The 22,403-nt window shown below is 38.1% G+C and overlaps 1 protein-coding gene across 1 annotated transcript in view; it reads right to left on the bottom strand.

The window, feature by feature from the left end:
- The window catches only part of ctnna2 (catenin (cadherin-associated protein), alpha 2), a 327,549-nt gene extending 315,810 nt beyond the window's left edge, over positions 1-11,739 (bottom strand). The window contains exon 1 of the mRNA XM_053331022.1: positions 11,711-11,739. The gene's annotated coding sequence lies outside the window, so the exon portion shown is untranslated. The remainder of the gene's footprint in view (positions 1-11,710) is intronic.
- Between the last annotated feature and the right edge of the window lie 10,664 nt (positions 11,740-22,403).

Here is a 22,403-nt window from a genome sequence, read left to right on the forward strand (position 1 = left end):
CAGCTAGCGCTCATCGCGTCATAGAACAGAACATAAACTCACATATTTATGGACGCCTACTTTAAGAAATGTCCATTAAACCTTGTGCCATCATCTGTCTCACTCTGCAGGTACAGGCACACAGAGAGCATGATGCATTCATGTGCACAGGGCAGCGTGGGAAATGAGAGCTTTAAACGAATGGTACACAGGGGGACAGCCTTTTTTAACAGGGATACTTAGAGTTTGGTCTTCTTTGGGTCATTTAGGAAAAGTTACAACTTGTGACCATGACCTGTTTTGAGTTATAGATTTGCAGTATGAAAAGGATGGTTTACAGAATCCACAATTTATGCAACCTTCAATTCAATGGTTGTATTGTTTGAAAATGTTTTATTATGGGATGGTCTGCCCTAAAATAACACACAATACCTCCCTAAATATTTTAATGTTGTGTGTCGACATATTTCATTTTGTCATTGCACTTTAATTTGAAAAGGTACACTTTCAATTAAAACAACAAGTTTGAGATTTATATCCCTTTGTCGCAACCCTAACCCTTACCCTAACCCTTACCCTAACCCTTAACCAGCCCCCCCCCCCCCCCCCCCATGCCATTACTTACTCCCATTACTTACAAAAGTAACTACGTGCATTTTACTCTGAGTACATTTTAGACCAGTACTTTTACTTGTACTTAAGTAAGGCTTCATCAAAGTAGTGGTACTTTTACTTGAGTAGAACATTTCAGTACTCTTTCCATCTCTGGCAAGAAGACAGCTGACTAGTAAACATGTATGTAAACAATGCAGGATTTAAAATATTTAAAAAGTCACCCTTGCAAATATGTTATACCAAAGGAACTCAATGATACACACAATGTGTTTGGGTGAGAAACAGTGAATGTAAACATGGATTTTGAATGATTAACATACACATAAAAACATACAACAAAATCTCCACATGGCACCTTTACTTAGGGCAGTGTGATAAAACAATAACAATAATTATCTCAATTCAATTTTCCTTGATAGAAATGTAACAGATGTTCCATATAATTAAACTGGCAGGGGGTGAGTAGGAGCTAAACTGGTTGGCTCACAGCAGCTACTGGGGGCTGGCTAACTACAGCAGCTAACGACTGGGTTTCCATGTACTGTAGCAGAGCTTTAATTGACTGAGTCTTGCCTCCAACACAATGAATAAACTATATTTATACACATACAATTATCACTATAGGAGGCAGAGGAATAGCTTAACATAAGACACAGAGAGAGCACAGGAGTGTTAGAGGGAGAGATAGCTTAGCAGTTAGCGATGGCCTCTAAGTAACTTGGAGATCTGAACAGCATGTTAACAAATGTGGGATCAATTAAGGAAGCTGATGTTGAAAAATGATTTTTATCAGTAAAATATTTTTGAATGTTCTACCTCAGATTTGTGAAATGTTCTGCGGTTTGGAAATAAATGTTTGTCATGTTCTGACCATAAAGATGAGTTCAAAACCACAATTAACTGTCTGGTTTCTTGAACTTTCACTCAGGAGCAAAATCAGCATTAAAACATGAAAGGATTAATTCTACATTTATCATGATAATTATCAAAATTGACTATAAACATTTTTGGCCATATCGCCGCAACCCCACCTTTATTCATTCAAATCAACATTTTTTGGATTTTGAAGAAAATCACATATCATGAAAAAAACTCATGAATCAATTTATTCCCCTGCCCTGAAGGCAACAATTTTCTTTCAAAGTATAAACTTATAAGCACCAATTTGACGTCTGTTTGTTTAACACTATTGATATGCTGAATTTGATTTTTGATTTTGATTTTTTTTAAATCAAAGGGCTTCTAAAATTCATTCACAAATGTAGTGACAGGATATTAATGAATGACTGGGATGCTTTGCAGCGCTGCTCTAAGCCAGTTTATTACTCAGCTGACAATGCTCAGTTTGTATTTATGTGAACACAGGTTTGTTTAATAACTATACAATTAGTTACACTGAAATGATTATAGAATTGCTAGTCATATAGTGGATCCTGACAGTGATTTATGACCCTCTTAACCAAAAATTATTTTCCTCTAAATCTCACAGATAATTAAATATGATTGTAGAGAACAGGTTGCTGCATTAAATCTCCATAATGTGACCAAAAAACAGGAACAGTATGAAATAAGACCACTTTGCTCACTCACCTGCCATATTAAATTTCCACTGTAAATAATCACTGCAGCAAGCACATACAAGGAAGTGAATTTCTGCAACTGTTTTGCACATAGGCTATATCTAAACATATCTAAACATATCTAAGATAATAATCACTTTCACTACAGTGCAAATGTACTATTATGATTATTATTAATCATCATAATAATAATAATAATAATAAAAATAATAATGTGGTTTATACTGTAAGTAAGCCAAAATGTGTTGGAACTACATTTCCAAGTTTGGGTCTCATCACTGAATACTGTCATGGATGTAATACGTGACCGTATAATAATGAGTTAAACACACTAGTGTCCTGGGATTAACCCATGACTGCAGTCTCAAATAAATGGGTCAAGCAAAGGGTGAATACATGTTTATAATCCCCCATCAGACACAGGGATTTGTGTGTGAAAGTGGCACATGGTTATACGGTATAAAGGACGAACTCAAACATACAAACACACACAAAAATCAGAGGCTTTTATAGTCCTGTCAGATGTGTATATTTTAGACAGAATATAACTGCCAAAATGTAAATTTGTTATTTTGGGCAATATAAAAATCTTAACATGACTTAAAACCCCTTTTGTTACTGCTTATGGTGATATTAATCCTGAATGTATCATGCTACAGAAAAAAAGAGCAGCCATCTGCTGTCTTGTAACATGTATTGTATTTCAAACCAATACATAGAAATATTTTTTAGCTGTGAACATTAAAAAAAAATCCACACAGCTGTGTTGTGTGTCTTTTGGGAGGTCAGTTCAAATCACTGAAAAATATGAAAGTGCTACACTGAATTATGTCCTCTCAGAATCAGCTTCATGAAATGGGATGAGTATCTGACAGTAATCTGACTCATATGTTACTCTGAAAACATGACCCGTTTCAGTGTTTGCAATGCATGCTGTAAAAATCATAATGTAAGTAAAGATCATTCATTTATTCATTCATTCATTAAGCCCATAAACATCTGTGTGACATACATGGAAAATGAAGCGCTTTCAGGTGACTTTTTAATACTTACTGCACAATCATCAAATTACTGCCACTGATGTTTTATGGTGTTTTCAGAAGTAGCCCGTCTAATGAAGATGTCCCCTGTCTCTCCAATCAATGCAATTCTTGTGTTTTGTTGTCAATTATTACCTCTCAGCTTAGCATGCTGAAACTTTCATATACAGCTTTTGGGGGCAGGAATGATATATAGACAAATAGGCACGTTTCTCTATAATCATGCTTGCATGCTAGTGGTTGTAAATGTTCACGCAAAGCATATCACAACTTGTTAATCAAAACTGCTTTATCAGAACTGATAATAAGAACTTACCGGCAGCTCATTAACAGCTGCTTGCCCGACAATGAGCAAAACTGAGGCAATGTATTTACACAGAAAAAGTAGAACAGGGAATATGAGAGAGTACACGGCAGAAACATATTTCTAAGAAAGTGGTTGAAGACACTGAAAAATAGCTGCGCTTATTGCACTGCCAGGCATTTCTAGAAAAAGCAGTGAGCAGCTGGTACATACTAAGCCTTTAACACCCCAGTTTTCGGTTTATTTATAGAAAAGATCTATCTTATCTTGACTCAAGAGGTTCACTTTAAACTGTACGAAACATATGAATTTAAGTTTTGAATTTAAAAATGTTCCCAGCCCCCCAACTCCACGCTTCTAGGGTAAGCCCCCTGATGTCAAATGTTAGAATCACCCCTGGTCAGCATATAGATTTTCTGTAAGAGGAGAGAAGAAAAGCAGTCACCTAACAATAGAAAAGTTAATGTACCAAGAAAGAACACACACACTAGGGGGGGAGGGGCTGGGATAGTACTTGGGGCCCATACTGGTCCCAGATGTAGTCTATGGTGGGGGGTGACGAGAGTCCGCGGATGGGAGAGACAAATGAGGCTTCAGGAGGACAGAGCAACTGAGATTAAACTGAGACTTAAATGCCCTCTAGCAAGACACTCCACACAGATATGTTTTTGAAAGAATCACAACAATAAGGTGCCATAGTAAAGGATAAAAACACAGAAGAGGTTGAGAGAAAATATTCTGCTACCAGGAGTGTGGCAGCATGACCTCTCATAGCTAGATAGCTAGAAAAAACAATGGTTGTGCAAGTGATGACCCTGAATGTTTGCACACAAATTACGCACAGTTCACTAAGCTGCATTGTTAGTGCCCACTCGTTAATGCGTACATGCTACATCTACAACATTCACCAGATGCCTGTTTCTACTGAAGTGAGTCATTGCTATTGAGGCAGACATAAGCTAGTTTATGAGATATGCTCTTGTCCAGTTTTACAATCTGGACCAATGCTAACACTCCTTGAAATTTTACATCTTAACAAATTAAAATCTATTTTATACAAATCTATTTTGTAGTAAATGGGCAACAAGACACACATTTTTCATATCATAATCACAATAATCCAGAATAATATTGTGTCTTTAGTATTTTACACACATCTAAATGTAGGTTTACTATAATATCAGTTTCAAATTAAGTACAACTTAAACATAATGTTGAGGCAGATGTTACAGCACTGACGTTAGCATTCATGTTTTATTTTATTACAGTGTTTTATACCTGTATACCTGTGATATACCTTTGTCTTTGACCGAGCCATGTCAGAGAGGAATTTCTCTTACTGTGTGACAGACAAAGTTTTTTGAATCTTAAATAAAATATGTAAACATCAGTTCTGACTATTCTAGCTGACAATGACAGATGAGATGTCTCATCTGGACAACTGTCTGACCATGACTCTCCAACTCTAACTTTAACAAACATTTCATGCCATCCTCATCTGCATGAATAATATGAATTCTTAGTGAGATGTACCCCCCCCCCCCCCCCTAAAAAGGCGATGGACTGATCCACATAATAAATGAATTCAGATAAATTCTGGGAATTAGCCCAGGTGCTTCAGCTTGTACATGTGAAGAAAGACTCTGCTGACAGTTCAGACAGTGAGAACTAACAGGCCCACCAAGAAAAACACTATTTGTAATTCAATCTTATCAAAATCAGTAACTTTTCCCCAGAGAGTATGAAATCTGTGGGAGGCCAAGGAAAAATCATTAAAACAGTGGTGAAAAATCTTGGCAGTGGCACCTCAGTTACATCTCTCTGGGAAAAGAGGCTGTCTGCTCACTGACAAATTTTTACTCCTTCCTCTCTCTCTCTCTCTCTCTCTCCCTCTCTCTCTCTCTGTATGTGTTTTCAACTGATAAGACTCAAACTTCACCCAAGGTAATTTATCCCTTTAATTAAAGTTGTTATCAAAGAACAACTTCATTTTTGTAAAGGGAGGTTTTTGGTTTGCATGCTTGGCTATTTTAAAATATTTCCAATAATAACGGATCAACAAGAATCTCAAAGTTAAATAAGGGAGTGCTTTGGACACATGGCTGCTTCCATATCTGTGTTTCCTCTAGGTTGACTGCTTTGAGGAAGGCAGGGGGAGCGGTGTGCCTGGGCTGGATGAGCCTTTATTTAATTAAAAAAATAGACCTGTCTCTGACAATGCTCCTTCAGTTGATTTCAACAACAATAACAGACAAAATAAAATTATAATTGCAGATCTTCTTCTCCCACCAAATACTTCAAAAGAGCAGCTTACTAAAAAGAGGCCCTTTTTAATCGACTGATTATTGGCCTGGTCGATTAATGATCAATTATGGGAATTGTTTTTTGTTTTTTTGTTAAATCCGATTGCCGATATGTGCTACTGACTCTAATGCTACCTCCCTCTGTCTGTAGTCACCACTTTATGGTCTTGAGCAATGTCCCACCCACATGCAATAAACATCAGAATCCTCTACACTGAAGTTTTAAAAACACCACAGTCTTATTATCTATTTCTGCGATGCCAAGCATGTCCAGTTTCCCAGTTACATCAAAAAAAATGCCAGAATAAAGCACTTTGTTGTAGTGATAACAAAATAAGCTTATGTTGAGTCTTGTAGAGCTAACATCAATGCACTTGACTACGGCAAAACAAAAAAAGTTGATAGACTCTAATGTTAATTATTGCACTTCACTTAGCAGGGCCGGTCAAACTCAGTCTCAAACCACAACTACTACTAACATTACTGAATTGTGTCCTGAAGCTGTCTCTGCATAATGATACATTAAAATTGTGCGTTCTGAATTTTGACACCATGATTTTCATTTTTACTGCAAATGTAGGCTATTCATATCAGTTATCAGTCCTTTTGATTACTTGATAATATTATATTAGCCCTGAAAAAAAAATATCTGTCGATCCTACTTTTAAAGTAGAAACAGTAACATTTAAACATCTAGCTTCAAAATTAAATTCAATATATACTCAAACATGCCAACAATAAGGTTTTCAGGACACAAAAAGACCTAAGTAATTCAGCATAAGTCGTTATGCTGTACAGCCAGATATGGTAAGACTTGGGCTGTGTTCAAAACCGCATACTACATACTACATACTTCTATATTTCATACTTCCATCCTACACACTAAACAACCAGATAGTAAGCCGACCGTTTACACTGTAGTAAACTACACGATAACCCACAATGCATTTCGTCCCTACCCGAGCTGAAATCAGCAGGCTGAAGCGGATTTCATTTTAGCTGTAACTCTATAAATATACCACTTTATCAACCCTTCTAACCTTTTTAGGCGAGAAAGTAGCCCTTTAGATCCACAATGTGATGCTAATTTGTCCAAATAACACCTGTTTAAAGTTTTGTTCCTATGAATTCGGAGCTAGCCGTAGCGAATAACGCACTTCCGGCTTCCGTTACCTTTTATTATTAAGAAAACCATGATGATAGAATCGATGCTTTTATTTTGAAAACAGGAAGTGAACATACCCTCGCTGTAGCTAACTTGAAACCACTGAGGTGATGATCTGTGACGTTTGTATTTTGGGTTTTTTTCAGAAGGTACATTGCATCTTGGGGAATTTGAGTGTGAGTAGTCAGCTCTTGATGCATACTCCGCATTTCTGGTGAATCTAGTAAACCATCTGGGAACTTCTCACATGCTCTAAATCACATACTACGCAGTTGAAACACACTACATACTTCAAATGACGTCAGAGTTAGTACGAGTAGTAGGAAATGCGGTTTGGAACAGACCCATGGTCTCTACTTCTCTAGGGCTGAGAGACAAAACATTAGGTCACCAAGAGTTTTTCTCATGTTATACAGTCATCAGTCATCACATGAAACTGACCAGCTTGTTTAGTGGTACTGGCTACAGACCAAGCCATATAGTATGACAAAACTAAACCTTGAATAAATACAGTAGAGATAACTACAGGTAAGCTGCATGACAACAATCCAAGACATAAGAAGATAGTGTGGCGTTAGGTTACACAACGTCACATCAGAAAATGATCAAATGAACCTTACATTCCAATCGTATCTACCCCACAACACAAAATCTGTCAAATATCTGCATCTGTTGGTCAAAAGGGATTTTCTATAGTTATGAATGATGTTAGAAATGTGGCTGTAACCTGAATACAAAATCAGCAGCAGAAGATGTTAAATTTTTATTACATTTTTTTCCAAAAGAACTCAAATTGTGACTCACAGGGGTGTACAAGTACATTTTTGCAAACCCCACTTTTAATTTATTTATATTCCATTAAGTTCATTAAAATAGACAGAACATCAGTGTGACTGCTGACGCTTCTCAATGCTTTGTGAGCAGAGTCTTGGTGAAATGCTTTTCAACCACACCCATCCACAGACTACACAGAATAATGGATGGATGCATGGATGGATTGATTTTTTAATGATAGTCCTGTAGAGAATAAAGCGAGGCTATGACAATATAAACTTAAACAGCTCTTTTGTTGAGTATTGTGGGTGTGGTTGTGGTCTTAGGCAGACTTACAGACATGAAAAGGATCTTAACAATATAACCTCATTCTTTCTAGCTGCGCCAATCTACTGCTGACACTATACTTTCAAGCACTGCTGGATCATCTACTTTATTGTCCCCCCCCCCCCGAAACAATAAAGTGCTCTTTCCTTTTTTTTCTTAATAGTCCAATGTTGACTACATAAACAGAACTGAAACAGCAAATTAATCTAGCACTCAGAGAGTGTTTGCTGTCAGTCCAATGCAGTTCCCCATTGCAGCATAAGGTAATACAAATCCTGGGGTTAGGAGAGTTGAAATTGATGTGGTAGACAAGCGTGGCACAACTATTGATTGTTCCGTGTTGTTTCTATCGCCTGATCTCTCATCTCTTAAACAGTATCAAACATTTGTGCAAGAGCTGGAGTGAGAGACGGCCTAAGAGGAGAGGCAATCCTGTTCCAGTTAGTGGGGCTACCATGGCTACCTTAAAGCTCTGCTCTGCACAACAACAGGGGGGTTCCATGGTGTAAAGCCAATATCGCTTCCTCTCCCAGGAGACAGGGAACACAATGGACTCCTGACTGCCATTGATTGGATGGTCTCACCCATGAATTATGGCTTTCCCTTATCCACAGTAACACAAACAGGCTTCATACTGCAAATGACATGCAGCAAGGGAACTCAAAAACATTTAGATCATTGCATACAGGTGGCTGTCAAACTCTGTAATCTGGCATCATCTGAAAGAATGAGGAATAGGAGATTTGCTATATGTGTGAGCTGAAAATAAGGAGGAACTAGCTTGAACCAAGGTCATTTTATGATCAATGAAAGAAATGGATATTCACATATTCCGTCAGGCTGACAACAATATGCACAACGCTCAAAAAGAGGGATGCAGTGTACTGTAAAATGACAGAAAGATTATCCTAAAAGGTTAAACAAATAAGCCTTGCATAAGCAGACGATTAGACAGCGATACACATGTGCAGTTATTTCCCAAAGGGCAGAAAAGTCTGTCCATGCTTGGCAGTCTGGAATCAGAGCACTTGCCTTGTCTTTGTCCAGTCAAGAGTTTCCATATGCTGTATGTAGTATACAGAGTTTTTATCAAGCAAAGTTACAAAAATAAAATTTCTTACTGGTTATGCTGTGTTTTTCTGTTATGTCAAAGATGGGAAATAGGATGGGAGGATTGGGGGAAAAAATTATGCCACCATAATCTATAAATCAATTAGACACTACTGAAGACCTTTAAACAAGCAAAAATGCAAGAAAGTAGCTTGTTCCACGTTTCTCCTCAAATATGACAATTTCCTTATTTTATCACTTGTATGCAATTGGAAATGTAATATCTTTGAGTATTACATGACTGGTTGTACAAAAGGGAAAATTAACCGTCACATCACCGTGGGCCATGGGAAATTACGATGGCAAGATTTTTTGACTAAATGATTGATCTATTAATGATCGACAGACTAATCAAATATAAAAAAATAATCGTTAGTTGCAGCCTTAAGCAGTACTTTTTTTAACTGTTTAGTGAGTGATGCATGTTGAATAGCATACATTGTATCACATATGTAGCAGCTGTGGATGACAGGGGTGTTAACCACTGGAAGTCAAAAGGCTCTTTTATACAGAGATCCTGCAATATAGCTGCAAATATCCATCATTTAACCGAACAAAGCGGGCATAATGCTGACCTGTGTATGTTTTTAATATAGTATGCCAGCGTTCCGGATACAGAGGCGTGATGTGTAACAGCTGTCTCTTTTATATAGATGTCGATCCGGCTCTGTGACGATGTGTCCTTAACTTTTCTACATAACAGAGAGGCGGATTAAAGGTACAGCCTGGGACAGGCTGTGTGTAAAGCTGTCTAATTTAAGTTTATGTTCTGCTTGTTAAAGAGTTGTTTAATAAATTGCTCATACTGTCTCCCTTACTGCTGGACTTCATTGCACTTGCAGCAGCAAGTTGCTGTAGCCCACTCGCTTGCTGAGAATTCTCCCAAGAATTCACTACTGTATTCACACATGGGCTCAATCACACATTACACAGATTTTGTACTAGGGTGCTGTCAAGGTTAGGTCCATTTAATGTTTGGTCCGACTGGTTTGGACACTTGCGTTCACACATGCAGCTCCACTGAGTAATGTCTGGAATGTCAGGGTTGCAGTGTATGTGTGAAAGGGGCTTATGACTGAAAGCAAATAACTTGCTTTACTCTAAAATAATTCTTCTCTAAAACTCAAAAGCTTAAAGATACAGCACACAACACACCAAGATAAGAGCATATGTTTTCCACTGAAAACCATATTGTCTCATCTTGTTGCAGGCTGTGCATTCAGCCTAATAAAAGAACAAGGGAAACATATGGCCCATGCCAGTGAGGCTGAACATGCCCCCTTGCCAATCAAAAGTTCAGATTCTAAATACAGCCACTATGTGACCCCTACAGGCCTCTGGGATTACATATATCCAGTTACAAGAAGGGAGTGTGGCAAACTTCACTGGGTCACAAACGCTTTGGTCGGACCAACAAGCCCACTTAGTCCACTACAGCACACACACACGAACTGTATTGATCATTCACCATTCAGACACAACAGATAATGAATAGGGGGATAATAATAACCCAAATGAAACAAGAAAAAGCAGACACCCACGTAAGCTATGGATAACAAAACTGACCAGGCTTTAGTTAATTATGCTCACTTTGAATCCACTTTTTTTTTTCTTGCTGTGATGGTGCACTAGATGACAAGCTTTAGTTGCGTGTGTGTTTCTTTTACGCAGCCTGCCAGTTTACTTAAACTACACTTATAGGGTGAGGCAAGGCAGTGCTGTGTACTTCGCGATTTAAAAATACGGAGCTAAGCAAGATGATTACAAATTCCTTATCATGAACACAGCAAAATAATAACATAATAATACAGTTAACGTGTTATTCAATGTCTTCAGAAAAGGAGTGGGTAGTTTACTTAAACCCTTCGTGAGTATGACAATTAAACAAAGAGGCAAAATTACCACACAAAAGAAATTTAAGAGCGTTACAAATAAGCGAAGAGACAGCGTTTACTTGTTCTTATATTTGTAAATGACATTTCGGCTTTACTACTGAGCCCATGGGTGTTTGGCCAGCCGTAAATACAGATGTATGACCTGTATTTTTTTTATTGCCATGGAAGTGGCCGGTGTCAGTTAGCTTAGCCTCTACACTAGCATAGCAACCTAGCTTGTCTGTGCCGAAGAGGCTCGCGTTAGGTCGGTCGGAGCAGGCTTTCAGCACCGGGCTCACTGGATAGCAGGGCTCGGCGTGTGTGGTTAACATAACGTTAGCAAAGTGGGGCCACTCTGAGATTATAGCTATCGAGAGTAGCTACATCTGCTCGGAAAATAAACGCTGTGGACGCCTGTGGTGGTGAAATGACTCTAAAGTGACGGTGCATGGATTTATTTATTTTAAAGCTCAAGCACAATGATGAATGGAAAGCCGGACCTCGCCTAAGCTAATGTTAGCAGCATAGTGGTGTCAGTCAGTGCAGCAAGTGTAAATGCTACCAGGCTGCTAGCAAAGAAAAAAAAAAAAAACACCCAGATGAGAAACCACAGCATCCAACTAAACTAGCATCACGCACCTTTAAACCGTTGGAGATGACACCTCTTGTAGGTCCACAAAGTGTGAGTTCAGCGCTTGTCTTAACTGTGTATTCCCCCAAAAAATATGGTGTCCCTCCTCTTTTAGTTAACCCACAGTGAACAGTGAAAATCGCCTGAATCCGGACGCTTTCCTCAATCCTGTGGTGCTGAATCTGAGGCTACACGCTTTTCTGTCGGCGTCTCGGAAATGCCTCCTCCTCCTCCTCCTCCCACAGTTCGCCCTGCTAAATAATGACCCCTCCCAGCGCTCCAACCACAACAACAGAGCAAGCAGGTGCAGACGATGGTGCGCTAGTGACGGGGAAGCCTTGCGATATAGTGGGCTGTGTGGTGGATGCCAGGGTTGTCAAATCAGAGCGTCTCAAGCGTTTGACGCATGCGTGATTCCTGGTAGGAGGATGCGCCCTGCCAGTGAACATATTGTAGGGAGGATTTCTGAGCTTTGCCATATTTTTATAGGGAGCCTGCCAATTTCAACTGTAGTAATAGTAATAATAACAATATATCTTTGTTACAAAGAGAGTATATTACAGCAAAACTACAGCCAGGAGGAGTGTATTTACTGTAGAGATCAAAACTAGGTCCAAGTTTGAAAAGGACAAAATATAAACAAACAACTCAATAGGCTATAACAGACATGATAAGTGCAAATGTGTTATAGAAGCTTGAGTTGGATCAATATTTGATGTTGATTTGATGTTTTTTTATTTGTTTTTAATATTATTGCATACAAAGTTAAGAGGAAATACAATTTTAAAAAACACTATGGAGTCAGTGCAGACGTGCATTCTGTACAGGCTGGTTGAAAAGAAATCTGTCTATCACTAAAAAAAACTACTGAAACAATCATTTTCTCTGCTGATTACTTCACAAAATTCTGTCAAGTGCATTCAGTCACTGACATTGTGACAAATAAAAGCAACATTGATCAGTTTAAGCAACTGGGTAAAAGCCCAGGCTTTGGGCATGCTCTGTTTCGACCGAAATCATTAAGTAAATAAAGTCTTTTTCAATAGTTTTTAGTTTTATTTTTGATTAATCTTTTCATCTGCACCCTTCTTTGTTTACAAGCAGAACACAGTGTCTCTAACTGGATCACAATCTAATACTATTCCACAGATTTATTATTCCAAACGTTTTCAAGAAAAATACAAAAATACATACATTATTTTTAAAAAGGCAAAGAAAGTCATGAGCATGAGAGGCTTTCTACCAATAGGTCTTTGACAGCAGACATTACTTGAGTATGGGTTTAAGTACACACCAGCAACATTAATGGCAAATGCTGTCTCAGCAACTCCTGCAGTCATAGTAGTAAACAAAATGTAGTATTAGGGGACAGAGAGGGTATTGATTTTTCTGGCAGCAACACTCAGCATGTCATTACATATGTTAAATTTTCTGTATCTGGTCCAGAAGTGTTTCAACATCTTGTCAGGAGTCAAGATAAATATGATTTATCTGATGGAACAGTGGCATTTACAGTATCTCTTGGAAAAGTTGAGAGTGGGGTGGGATTGCTCTAAAACTGTTTTATCAGACTCAAGACAGGTTTAAGATGGAAATTTTGTTAGTCAGGTCTGGAGTGAATGAATATGTCAGCAGACACTTGGACTTTGATTATAAGCCATGGCAGTGTGGCAGCAAGCCTGAAATTGAAGCAGCCATAATTCATTTTATTGTTTACATTTGTGCCTCTTTTGCTTTGATATGTCAAAATGTTGTGAAAAGGCCTATTGCAAGGGGCAAAACAAAGAATATGAGATGAGCTTGATGAGTATGGGATTCCCTACTCCTTCTATTCCTGAGAAACACAATAACCGTAAAAATGAATTTGGGTTTTTTGTTAACTCCACTCATTTTCCATAGTCAGTCCAACTGAAAGTATCTGAATCATTGGGCCAACTTGAAATATTAAGTTTAAATGTTTTCAACTGCTCAGTTAAATCAGAATAGTCCAGGTAACTTAGATTGCTGAGTTGAGTCAATTAAATGTGAGTAGCCCCTGCAAAACGGCCGTGGAAAACCTGCACAAGCCCACAGGTTTGCTCCTGCTCAACATGTATCATCTGAACCAAGAGGACCAGCAGCAGCACAGGAAGTCCAACAGAGCAAGTATTCTCTGGTAAAGAATTTTTTTCTTTAAGTTACAATGTTTCTTAAGCTGTATAAAGAGCCTTCACATCCAGAAAATATTACCCTGGTTAGTTATATATTAGTTTAAATGCTAAAATTAGCAAGTTTGTACCTTTGTATGGTGAAGCTAAGCTAGGAGTAGAGTTCTGGGTAAGCTACTGAAAATCAGGGCGGTCGACTAAAATGTGTGTGTGTGTATATATATATGTATGTATAGTATATATGATGTTGTTATTTTTTATAACTCCCACAGGAAACATTGTATAGTGTCATGAAATGTGTTACATTGAAACTATATTACACTTAATTCCTCATTTACCAAGAAATATAAATAATATATTTATCAAATAATGAACCATTAATTAAATCATATAAAGTGTTCAATCAATACCAAACAATTTAAAACAATTATTCACCAAAATCAATATCATCTACACTAGTAGGCATCTAATAAGCATTAGAAATATTTTCAACTAAAATTTCAAATATTATCATTGTGCTTGCGGTTTTCTGCTCCCAGTGACTGTTCTGTGCGGTCTCGATTGTTGGTGCTGATATAACGCCATAGTTAGTTTAAAGGCTGCATTTGGTGTAGTAACAGTGATTCTGTATTTGCTGTGGATGAAATTGTGGACTGACAATTTTACATCAACTTGTTTCCTATACAGGCCTGGAGATCAGCACGATTAGAGTAGCAGCAGAAAGACTTTGGTTTGTTTGAGGTGTTTTTCTCTAGTGTATTTTGCCATTTACTATATTGTTACTTCTCCTGTAAAAAGTAACCAAAAGAAGCATACATACATTCCATCTTTAGGTCTTGATTACTACAGTGACAGTTTCTTTTCCATTACTGTTTCTCTGTGTTGTAGACTTCCAACCAGAAGAGAAGAGCAGCGGCCTTGCTTGGACTGCCTCACTACCTGAAAGAGGATCCCTCCAACTTTTTCAAAGTCTGTGAAGTGCGATATGCATATACGCCACACTTTTGAATGGCACAATAAGAGATGTATATAGATTGTTTTGTTAGTATTTCCATTTTACTATTTTTATTTAACCACTTAACGCACGCTGTTCCGTCTACGGGACGGGACGGATGTTAGGAGGTAGCCACAAGTTCTTCTGAATGTTTTAAACACCAACCCTTAAACATATATATTCATGCCGTACATCGTTGGAAAGCTTAGATTGTCCTGATTCATTCAAGACCACTCACGACTTATATGGTTGCTCACAGCCGTAATAGTATTAGCGATTAGCTCGGCTAGCCCCTGAGCTAAGTAAGAAAAGCTATAATGCCTACATACCTTCAAAGTCTTCCCTTTATCCACAACGATCATCTTATGACTCAGCACTTTCTGTACAGCTCGCCAAATATCCATTCTTGTGAAATATGAAATCCGTTTCCATAAAACCGAAATACTTTCCTCAATATGTCAACATGTATTTAGTCCAACACGTAACGTAATAACAAACCATATACGGTCCGTTTACGTCATTTCCTGACCTGCACATCCGTCTCAGAGTACACGTGACTAGATGTTTACGACCGTGAGCCTCTTCTGCTTCTGACGACACCACACACAAGGTAACCGGCCTGTGCCCTGTGCGTAAAAGAGTTGAACCATATATCATTACGCACTCGGCATTTTGGTACACGGTTGGTTCTTCTTCGACTTAACATATGACTTATACCAAAATAAACAGATAGATAGATAGATAGATATGGCCAAACAAAAAATGTGGTTATATGTAATAATAATAATAATAATATTAATAATATGGCGTCAGCTTTCATTAGAGACCAAGATTTTGATTGTAGGCAAAGGGGATGTGAAGTTATAGGTGTTTGATTGCTGTTATTCAGCTTTGGTAACCAAGTGTCCATTTGGAGTCTCCAAAAAGGACCTGAGGAAAACGCATGGACATACCTGTTGAAAAATAATTCTGAAAAATTCATCTTTTGGTCTTTTGACTCCAAATTTGGACTGCATGAAGCCAAGACATGTGGCTGTGGCCTCATTGTGTCTATATCCTGCTGAGAGGTCCCTGAATGTCTGTACACATGTCATTGTAAAGGCAAACCTATGGGCGAGTAAACAACCCCATCATTGTAACCTCTGCCACTCTTTGTCAGTAAGTCACAGAATCACACAGACACTTTTACAAGAATCCTGAGAGTGTTTCCTTTCCAATGATACCAGACACATCTCTGAGTCTCAAACTATGTGGGATCTGTGCTGCTCACAACTTGGGCATGTCGTTTAGGCTAACAGCATAAAAAACAGGGGCGTGTGTTAAGTTAAGCATAATATGACTATAAAAAAAACCTGAATGGCAGTGAATAAAACAAAGTGAACAGCCACAGCACACACACTGAAGAGATTAACTACACACATGGTGCATAATAACTGAATGCCTATTGATCTTTAGGCTGCTGGTTCAGAGGAGGAAGCTGTGAAAGGAGTTGACGTTGGCCTGCTCTTCGTTACGGAAGAAGCTGGAGGTGAAGACATTCTCGGACATCGTTGATGTTGCTGTGATCCTGGAGGAGAAGATTGTTGTTCACGAGCTAAGAAGTTAGTGTACCACATGACTTTGCTATGCTGATGGGTCTTCTGTACAGCCTTAATATAGACTATCCCAATTATAATTAGCATTATGTTGTAAGATTGATCAAGTTGTATCCAGTGCATTTTATTAAATGTTTCCACCATTTGCCCTGATATTTCTAAATTAATTCCCTCCTATTTTACTTTGTAACACTATATATAGTTGTAGTAATATAGTTGACTTGACTATTGAAGGCATTGATCAAATTTAGGATTGTTAGTGAGGCCAACTTTTACTGAAAAAGTTACCTGTCTGCCTTGAAATTTTATGTTCATTCAACTAAGGTGCTTAGTTGGCATAACAAATTTGGAAGCACTGTTTTGTTGGTTTGACTTGTAATGCGTTGTCAGCTGACTCAGCTCAACTTGGCATGTTGTGCATACAACTTCAATATGCTTGTTAGTAGTACTAAATATGTTATTGACTAAACTTAAAATATCAAGTTGATCCAACTGTTTGTCACTTTCAGATTAGTCACATTAACATCCTAAACTCTCTTAGCTCAACATTTTAAGGCAGCCAGGTTACTTATTTTTTTTAGTTGCCAACACATTTTTTTTTACATTGATAAAAAGTGAATAATCAAGTTAACATCACTTATTCAACAGTACTACTGCAAACAGATCCCTAAGAATTCTACAAGTTAGAATAAATAAAGTCTATATGAAGTTAAATATGTATCCATTTATTGTAATTTCACCTACTCGCCCATCACCTCATCATCTCACCTACACTTTTACAGTCTGCATGTTTTGAGGTCTCCTGCTACCTAACTAAAGCTAATGTACTTTGTTACTTTTATGTTTCAGCATTGCTTTGAATACAAAAACAATGACACTGCAGGAATAATAAAGGCCATCTTCTCCGAGCCAAAAGATGTTTCTACGCACGACTTAATTAGCTACGGAGAAAGCCTTTCAATCCCACAAGCAAATGATGTAGCAATCCTGAGAAAGGAGAGCACGCAGTTGTAGCTGTGTGAAGCGGAAGAAGATGCAAGTGGACAGGAGCAGCAGGTAAACAGCTCATGCTCTGTCAGATGAAACAGCACAGTACAGTGACATGGTCTATCTAGTCTGCAAAACAATAAAACTCAGACATCAATATCAATATAATTTCCTACTCTTATAAAACATGGCTTAATCAGTGAAGCAGAAGCACAAGTGTGAGTTATTTTCTCTGTAATACATTTTCTTTGAGGAAAGAAAAGTTACATTTGGTAATTTCTGTTCCTTTTGCGCCAATGATCACAGACTTGCTAAATATTCCTTCAAACATTAGAATGATTTTATACACGGGAATTAATAGTAGGTCTTGTGTATAACCACACAGCAAGTCCTAAAAACATGTTATTTGTTTCTGTAACTTGTGATAGGTCTGTGTTTTCTTGCTACATCCACAGCACATAAAAGAATGTTGGAGTTTTAGTTGGACCAGATTAACTAACCTTCCTCCCATCTAGCTGTAGCACAGTGCTTGCAGGCACCTTATACCACCAAAAACTCTCTCAGGAAAATCACAGCCTACAAAAATGAATACATTAACCCATGCATGTCCATCCATCCCTTAGTTTTCCACTGCCCATCTAGCTCTTGGTCATAATGACAGCAGACTGTGCAAGGTAGTCCGCCACATCCTCCAGCTCTTATTAAGCAATCCTAAAGCTTTATATGTCAGATGGGATATGTACTAAAGCATGCATGTTCTGGGTCTGCCCCAGGGTTTTCTCCTAATTGGGCATGCCCAGAAAATGTCTGCAGGGAAGTATCCTAATCAGATGTCTGAATAACCTCAACTGGGCTTTGCAACTTAATGAGAAAGAGGTACAGGCCAGCTTCATATCTATGCTGCTCACCCTATCCCTCAGGGTGCCCTTAGATGCACTATGAAGGAAACTCATTTTGGCCTCTGCCCTGAGCTCATGACCATAAGTAATGTTTGAATTGATATGATCATAAGGTCCGCCTTTAGGCTCAGCTCCCTCTTCACCTTGATATTTCAGTGGTGTGCCTGGATGACCATGGATGCTAAACCAACCTGTCTGTCAATTTCCTGCTTCATTGTTACCTCTCTTCTGGAAAAGACCCTGTAATGTTGAACTCACCTCAGTGCCAACTCTGTGATACCATGCTGTTTATTTCTCCATTCATTAGTGAAGTGGAGGCTTGGTGAATTACTTGGTGAATTTAAGAGGAAACTCTTGACTAGGAACTTTCACTGCTAGTTCTTTTGTGAATATTACCCTGAGCTATGGAGCACAGAGCACTTATTCAAGGTTAAGCACAAAATAGTATTGCTGAAATCACAAGAAAATTTAATTGCACATACATAGCACTTCCTGACCTGTGAGTAAATGGTCTTGTGTCTAAGCCCTTATCATATAATAAATTGTAATACAACCAACTAAGACCAATTAGATATGAATAAAAGATCATTAATATTAAGTAAGAGACACCTACTATAAATGGTTTTTTTTTTAATTGTATAGCTAAAAAGACAAGCAACTTTCCTTCTTACAGAAATGCATGAATGTAATTTTTCCACAATGCATGCTGATTTTTAGAATTTCACAACCATTACATAGCTACTTATTCATACAGTATATGTATAATCACTATAATAATCACTTGTGGTAGAGAACCTTATTCATTTCTCCTACATATATCACTGTATCAGCTGACAGGACAGGCTTAGAGAGGAGACACATTAAGTTATTTCCAGGCCTAATCTGTTGAATTTCAGGACAATTACAGTCTGAAATGAGTAGGTAATAACTGAAAGCCAGAAGATATGTCTCCCAAGGAAATTGGATTACACGGCATTCCTGCCAACACATTAGGTCAGTAAGACACTGCTGAATTAGATGGACCTTTGATGCTATGCAGCTGTGGTAGATGAACTCTCAGATTAATAATGTTATAACACTATCGCCTATTCAAGATTACATGAAACAGGTGTAGGCTTTTTTTTTTCTCTAATGATGAATCACTTCTCCATTAGTAAACATTGTGACACCCAGTTGTGTGCATTGTCTTTAGTCCCAACATTTCTTTGTCTTGGGAGAGAAAAAGACCATGCAAGAACAGCAGCCCATTGTTCCCCATCTGCTTGTGTTTTTAGTGCATGGCAGCAACCCAGCACAACTTGTTAGCAAGACAAATAGGGGACTGTGACTATGGAGTTTGTGTTGAGTTGTCTCACAGTGTATCCTAGCCTTTCAGTCACTGGTTCGCTGTCTTGATCCATCTGGAGTGAGGCTACAGAAGGAATAATCCTATCTTTGAGTTTGAGTTGTTGTCAGCTACTTTATTATATTTAGATCAAAGTAAACACTATAAAGCAATAGATGATGACAAGCTAATTTTTGCTCATAAACTTCACACTGAGATTTCCCATGCGATTTTAACATACCCACTGTTCATCCAATGTGTGTGCACTATGCTATAAATGTGCATATACACATATACCCAAATAACTATACACTTGGCTTACATGAAACCCCATCTGTTTAAAACACAAATTCACATTCCACCTCAGTGTCCAGCTGGCCCCCCCTCCACCCTGAGGCCAGGCACTCCAGGGACTGTAATCAGAAAATGTCCCTGGACTGAGTTCTACTGCTCTCTTAATATAATGAGGTCATCACTACACCCAACCCACAGTGCTTTGGGACAGAATAATAAAGTTTTGCAGTCTCTTGGCTCACTAAACCCAAAGCTTTAGCCTATGAGTCAAACACACGAGAATGCAGTGGACAGAAAGGAGGGGGAAGGGCTGTAGAAGTTAATATTCCCATGAGAAGAATAGCTTTGTTTTTTCCTTTTTTTATTTATTAATCCCTCTTTTGTGACATAAGGGTTATTCACATCTGTTGAGAATGGAACAGCAGTCAAGAGCCATTTCATTTTCAAATGGCACAATCATGATAAACATGGACAGAGTTACTCTGAATGGGCCTTGCAATCGCCTTTTTGACTCTATAAGCTGGGTCAGAAAAGTGTCAAAAACATTGCCTCTAGATAACAAGAAACAATTCAATAGCAAATAAATCACATAACTGTAACATTCAAATAACCTTTATAAATAAAATAAAACCTGTTAGAATTGTTTATGCATAACCACTTAACCAGTTAAATAAGCAGCAAAATTACAAATTACAAAGGCAGCTCAAAGATATATTTTACAATGCATGATCTCTCATGCTGCCTTAAAAAGGAGGAACACCAGACGCAATGTTACAATTGTTACAAGAAGAATTCATCTCTTCTGAGAAATCCATGATCTTAAATATGAGATAAAGGGTAAGGCTGGAGATTTTTAAAGTATTTTTCTTATTGTCAACAAATCTCATGTGCCTAGCCAAACCAACAATGAACTCATCCTGTTTAGAAGTAGTGTGTGTGTATCCAACGCCTGATATAGCTTATTCATCTGTGCCATAGAGTTCTGTTGTTGTCCAAAAACTATTGGAACATATCAGGGAGCCACACTGTTGCACTAGGTGTCACATCCTGTCTGTAGTTTCTGTTGTGGTTTAGTTCCTGTCTTATTTTGAAAGATTTTGTCCTTGTGTGTGTGGTTAATTTTACTTCCTGTGTCTTCCCACCTTAGTTGATTTCCTCATGCATTTCACCTGTGTCCTGTTTATATAGATTTTGGTTTTCTGTTCAGTCTCTGTTCGATCCTCTGTGTTGATTTGTATCTATTAATCCTCATCCTGTTTTGGTTCAGTTTACCCTGATTTGTTCGAGACTTGTCCTGCTACCTTTTGTGCTTCTCTGCCACTTTTTGTTTTGCCTTCTCAGGCCAGAATAAAGTACTTTTTCAGCCTCTGTCAGTCTGCAGTCTCTGTATTTGAGTCCACCTGCTCTGCAATTCGTGACACTGGGTGCCATTTTATTTAGTCCTAAAGACTATGGCTATAGTAGTTTGTTTAGAAACAGCTCCAAAGACTAATAATAGCGATCAGTCAGGAGAGTAGTTCTGTGTGAATCAGACGCCCCTGTGCATGTGCAGGAATGCAATTTTGTTCACAGGGCTTTGCTAGTTGATTGTGCTACATCTTGTCTTTGTTCTGCATTATTTATTTCCCAGAGAACTTCAGCTAGCAAAGCTCTGTAAACTGTAGTTTTTGGACAATGGGCATCTACAGCACAGAGGAATAATATATATCAGGCTTTGTAAGTAGTATCACTTTATTGCTGGTTTGGCTCTGTACATGAGATTTGTTGAAAGAAGAAAAATAAGAATAAAATGTCTTTTCATGTCATAGCACAAATGAGACTATGTCAGTTTGAGTCAATGTCATATTCATTGTCTGTACTGTAAAGGCTGTTCAGTGAGTCAGGACAACTTGTCTTCACCACCTCTAACTTGTTCAGGCATTTTTTCATCCTGTGCAATATAATCACAGTAGCAATCACCATATCATTTCTTTTGACTCTTCATCCTGCTCGCTATCATTATCCTCACATCAACAAAATGTACTCAATTGGAAAGGGGGTATTATTCAAACTCTATCTAAATAGATTTTAGAGGTGGAGAAAAATCTTGTTCAATGTGACAATCAGATGTGCTATCTAAAACCGGTTGTGTCAGATTGCCTTTCAAATGCAGAGCACAAGATTGAGAATGATTACATTTAAATGAGCACCCCACTTTACATGATGATTTTTGTGAGGACGTGCTCACAATTACTTTAGCGATTTCAATCAGGGACACTAAAAATAGGACAATTCTTTTGGAGTTAAACATCTTATTGGAAATGACGTCTAAGCCTTTGGTCTTGTTAACCTGATCTTGGCCTGATATACTGGTTTGGAAACTTCCCTACTCATAGTTTTCTTGCTGCTCCTTTGATATAACAAGGAAAGTATTCCTTAGTAGTTAAACATAATGTGCTCTATTTTTTGCTGTTAGCCTCCG

Source organism: Scomber japonicus, chromosome 2 (genome assembly GCF_027409825.1).
Source record: "Scomber japonicus isolate fScoJap1 chromosome 2, fScoJap1.pri, whole genome shotgun sequence".
NCBI lineage: Eukaryota > Metazoa > Chordata > Actinopteri > Scombriformes > Scombridae > Scomber > Scomber japonicus.